The sequence below is a fragment of the Micropterus dolomieu genome, linkage group LG09, assembly GCF_021292245.1.
Source record: "Micropterus dolomieu isolate WLL.071019.BEF.003 ecotype Adirondacks linkage group LG09, ASM2129224v1, whole genome shotgun sequence".
Classification (NCBI taxonomy): domain Eukaryota; kingdom Metazoa; phylum Chordata; class Actinopteri; order Centrarchiformes; family Centrarchidae; genus Micropterus; species Micropterus dolomieu.
In genome coordinates, this window is record NC_060158.1 from 20668344 (window position 1) to 20673831 (window position 5488).

A 5488-nucleotide genomic window follows, 5' to 3' on the forward strand; every position below is an offset into this window, starting at 1 on the left:
TGATTAGTGTGTTATTTTATTTTTGGTCTATATCTACTGTTGAATGAGCATATGTGGGATTTACACAACTTGCTCTGGTTATTCTTTACAGAGATGAGAATCTTGATGTCATTCCAGAAGCCACAGAAATTCAGGGCCTTGAACAAAGGTAACATGTACACATCATAACTTTTAGCCCTGTATTACTTTGTTCCAAATGTTCATAATATATATTTGTAACATGTTTTTTGCAGTTTACATGACATGAGCATTGTTGAGGAGGACTTGGAGGAAAATCTTTTCAATGACCCAATGAACAGTGTGTAAGTAGTACTTCCTAATTACATGTATTATTTTTTAGTGATATTATTTGAGAACTTGTTTTTATCTGAAAGTTGTCATTATGAAAAGAATTGATTGGGCCTTGAAAGAGATGATGGACAGAATGGTTTCAGCTCTGATGAAGAGGATCTTCCACCGATTTCTATACGGTGTGTTATTTGTCAGTCTCAATTTGCAATTGTTTTGTGGTGTTTGTTTACTACAGATTTTTGTGCCTCAATAGAATGGGTGGAGCACTGAAGAAAGCACACTCTATCGATGGACTTCCTTGCCTGCACATGAAGATGCTCCTGATGAGCCTTCTCCCTGTGATCATGACCCTGTTTTCCCAGAACCACAGAATGTCCTTTGTGAAGATGACATCATAGGTGTCAGAGCCTCCATAGTGTACGAGAACTGCTTAAGACAACTGGCTACATTTCTGATCCTGCCTGTGGATAAATGCACTGGCCTTATGAGGACTGGTGCAACTCTGTTGCACCCTTTGAGATCAACATCACCACCAAGGGCACAGCAGCTACTATCGAATGGGTAAGTCCAGACAATCACAGAATATCACAACTTTAAATTAGTATAAAATGAAAGGTTGTATATAGGTCTATATATATATATAAAAGCTAATGTTTCTACTGTGGGACTTTTAGAAATAATGGACACAGCTTGTGGAGGTGGAATTCCCAGCCTGTGATGAAGTTTGGGATGCAAGCTGGAGATTTTCTCTTGTCCACCAACATTTTGTTGTCTGGCAACAACTACACAAAGGTTGCCCTCTTGTTCAAATTCATGAACATGGGGATGGTGAACAGGAACACTTTCTTCTCCATTCAGGACACTTACTGCATCAATACAATAAAGGACTTCTGGCAAGAGAGAAGGACAGAGGTTCTTTGTGGCCTTCAAGGGAAAGATGTTGTTGTCCTAGGTGTGTAGTTGATACTGTATTATGTAACATAGCTATTGAATACAGTAAGCAATGACAGTATGGAAACAACTAATAACTGTTTTTCTGTTGAATTATATTTTAAAACATTTCAACAGATGGCAGAAATGACTCTCCTGGTCACTGTGCACAATACTGCAGCTACACCACCATGGAGAATGACACCAAGGAGATCATTCATGTTGCCACCATAGACAAGTGGCAAACATCATGGAACTCTGTCGTCATGGAGAAGGAGGGTTTCATCCAGACTGGACAAGCTTACATCAGAAATAAAGCTAGTGGAGATCTGCACAGATGCTCATGCTCAGATTGGTGCCCTTATGAGTAAGTATTCATGTGATATATTGTATGAATGCATGTGTATAACAGTAATATAAATATTATAGTAACATGAAATTATTTACCACTTCATAGACCCAGACAAAGGCAAATACAAGGCCCTTGGAATTCATCACAGTCTGGATATGTGGCATGGTGCGAAGAACCTTGCCAAAAAAATAGCAGCAGTGAGTGTAATAACTGGCTAATGTTGTGAAACAATTATTAACCATAAAGTTACTATTCTGTACATTAGGGTTATTGAACTATGTGCAGTTGATGGATGACAGTATGGAAGTTTCCATTGCACTCAAAGACAACAGATTTTGTTTACTTTTGTTTACTTTCCTCTGCCAGAAGATGTGTTACTCATTCTAGACATTTGGTGTAGTCAGTTAGTGTTATCTTTTTTGGGGGGGGGGGGGTGAACATTTACACTTTAACCTCTACACACAGACTATAGTTGAATGCCTGTATTTTACAGTAATATTTATTTTTCTCTTTTCAAGGCAGGAAAGATAAAAGGGACAGTCCATCCTCTTCAACTGGCTGAAGGACATAGTCAACCATTTTCGGTGGTGTTGCAAGACTGCCGACACACGTGGGCAGTTTCTTGTAAGCACACAATTGTATTATATCTTTGAGTAATTTCATTAATTGCTATGTTAAGGACATATTGATAGTGCATTTTTATGTTTTGCAGGCATTATGGCTTGGCATCCTTCACCATGTCTGCAACATTCACACCTGGACTATGGGAAGTTGCAAACACGGGCACCTTGAATCGGATCAAATGCGGAGAAAGATGTGGATCCAGAGAGACTCCCAGTGCCACAAAGCTTTAGTGGATATAGTTCTCAATAAGAAGTGGCAGAAAGATGTTCACAACTATCTGTGATTCAGGTAGTGTGGCTATACCTTTTCAGAATGATGTATATTAGTAATATTTATGCTTACTGCTCATGTACACAGAAGTATGTATTTGTTTGTTCTATCAGATCAACTGCAGACCTAGAGTCATTCCAGAATCATATCCTGATGTATGCCAGCAAGCGTTATGCTTTCAGCCCCCCAGTTTATGAGGCAAGAGTTCTGCTTGCTGCTTTGGACTACAATTTCCACCGGAACCGACCAACAATGAAAACGTTGGACGGCAAAGAGATGTACGTTTTACACTTGTATAATATTCCCATTCATAGTACAATATTCAGCCCGTGTTTTATATGCAATTGATTGTCTTTACACTCAAGGTTTTCTCTTGTTCTACTTATAAGCTGATATTAAATGGTTGTAATTTGTGTAATTTCAGTTTCAAAAGATTGTATAAGAAGAACGGTAGAAGATACAGCGTATATGCCTTGAAATCTGAAAAAACCTACGGATACATTTCCGAGTTGCAAAGAAGGATTGTGAAGAACAGACTCACAAGTGGAGTGGGGATGCCTAGAAGGAGGAGCCTTCTCCTAGATGACCCCAGACAGCTTGGTTTGGTGCCTCCCGTACCTGCACCAGCAACATCAGACTTGTTGCAGAGACAAGTCACAAATTTGTTGCCTATGTTGTACCATATTACATGTCACTGAATGATATTTACATTACAATATAGTCTGTAACTATGTTTGATGGCACTGTCTTCAACAGGACCGTTATTCCAACCAGCATCTGATGTGGAAGGATCCCCATAGGAGATCACCTTGCATGTGTCCTGGTACTTGTCAGGCAGGATCACGAGGGAAAGAACTTCAGTTCACTGACAAAGTCATAGCTTTTACCCTTCAAAAAGAGAAATTTATTAACATTAAATTCTGTTCCTACCCTCCTCCAGTGGTTATTTCATGTTTTTCCAATTTGTACACGTTTCATCTTATTCTGCTAAGTCCACTGTGACCAGCGCATATTATTTTCAGTAGGTAGCCTAAATTACAGTTTACAATTTGAACAGTAATGATAAGTAAGACTACAGCTGTCCCCTATTATGTAAATATAAATAACTAAAATTGGTATTGGAAATGTTATGGCAAAGTTTGAAATTCTAAACACATGTTCAAATGTATATAATGAAAATAAAAACACCATGTGCTTCTATTTCTTACCTTTTTATTTTTTTGATACCATAGAACTGCAGTTGAACAACTATAACACTATATGTAACTATATAACATACATCAAATTTAAATAAAGAGGATAGAAATATGAATAAATATATATAGAAATGTAATAATAAATCAAATGTTAACTATGTACATTTGTTTGATGCCTTGATGATGGTGAGGCAGGTTTGTGAGTATTTGTGTGAAACTGTATGACCATGCCAGAGGGCCTGGAAGGAAATTCACAGTCCAGGAATAAAACCGTGTAGTGTCCTTGAGGATCAGGGAACTTGTCTCTAATCCTCCAAACACAACAACCAGGGACGACATATTGGTTTCCCTGGCCTAAAGCTCCATGTTGCCAATAGATGAAGTGTCTATAGGCACCATAGCGGTACTCCTTGTTGTCATCCCCAGGCTCCCTGATGTTGCCTAATGCCATAATGTCCACCCGGTACTGCCTGTGAATGCGAATAAAGCCTTCTTCAAGGCAGTACTGGGAGAAGTGTGGCAGTAAATGCTGAGGCCAGGAGCAAGCAAACTGTGTGGCTCACACAATTCGCTTGCTCCTGGCCTCAGCATTTCCCTACAGTTACCACAAGTACACCAAGGTACTCCTGGCACTCCGGCAGAAGGTGGGGCACCATGTCTGTGCTGATGCATCATCAAGGCATCAAAGACCAGGCCTGGCTGCCTCTCCAGCAGAAGGGTGGAGAGCTCCGTTTTCTTCAAGGGTCATCTCTTGAAGAAGTCTGAAGAAAGAGGACACAGGGAAAAATACTCAATATGCAACATTCTCTGCTTCAGTACTCTGGTTACTCTGTCTCGATGTTTTTAAGATTGTATCCATTCCAAATTAAATATACCGGTACTCATTATTACTATTAATATTTAATGCACTACTACTATTTATCATTACACTTTTGTTGATGCTGTAAATTACTTTACATGTCCACATTACCTTTATTTAGATTTTATAATTTTTATATTTAATTGACATGCAAGCTTAGCAATTGTGTCCAAGAATTTCCCCTTGGGTATCAATAAAGAATTTGTGATTCTGATAAAAATAAGGCTTTATAAGTTGCATGACATTATGTTGGCAACATGGTACTGCATATTAGGGTTTGCAGGCTGGCCAGTGTTTGCTCAACTTGTATAATATGGCTTCATATAATCATTGTCGCCCAGTAAATGACATGTTACTACTATCTAACATTACAGTACCAGGGGTACATGTGCACAGAGCTGCTATGTAAATAACGTTATCACTGTGTGCTGGGGTTTGTCATAAAGTGCAAACAGATCAGAATTTAATAACGTTACAACAACCTTATAAATACAAACCTCGGTAACAGCCCTCGGGTTCCTTTGGAGGGCTTCCACTCTTTCTTCGTCCTCTATTGAGCCATCACTCTAGGTAGGTCCTCTGCCTCTCCTTGCCCTGACTGCACCTCCAACACCTCTGCCTCTCTGCCCTCTCCCTCTCTCTTACAGTTATCTCCGGTAAATGGACTTCTGCATTTAGATCACATTGACATGTGCTGGTTCTGTCTAACATTAGCTTCTTCTTCCTTCTTCTTCTTCTTTTTCCTCTTTGTGCTTTTATTGTCAGTTGGCAAACAACGAATTGGAAGGTTACCGCCACCAACTGGTAGGAGTGTGTATCAAACCTTTATACATCTCTGATCATGGAGAGAAATACTTCTGTGAGTGATTAGTTGGACTTAGTGGGCGTGCCACAACACGTTGATTGACAGTTAAGGAAGAGGAAGGAAAAAGCAATGACAATAGGTCTCCTTGGGGAAAGGCAAAA

At 39.4% G+C, this 5488-nt stretch overlaps 2 long non-coding RNA genes across 2 annotated transcripts; both read left to right on the plus strand.

Moving 5' to 3' along the window:
- The first annotated feature begins 277 nt into the window (after positions 1-277).
- Positions 278-1771, plus strand: LOC123976070. Its single transcript, XR_006826242.1, has 6 exons — positions 278-302; positions 411-470; positions 545-852; positions 966-1243; positions 1360-1588; positions 1679-1771. It is a non-coding gene; the product is annotated as an uncharacterized LOC123976070 (long non-coding RNA).
- Positions 1772-2101: 330 nt separating this feature from the next.
- On the plus strand, positions 2102-3532 carry LOC123976069. The gene is made up of 4 exons (XR_006826241.1): positions 2102-2197; positions 2286-2485; positions 2581-2745; positions 2892-3532. It is a non-coding gene; the product is annotated as an uncharacterized LOC123976069 (long non-coding RNA).
- The last annotated feature ends 1956 nt before the right edge of the window (positions 3533-5488 follow it).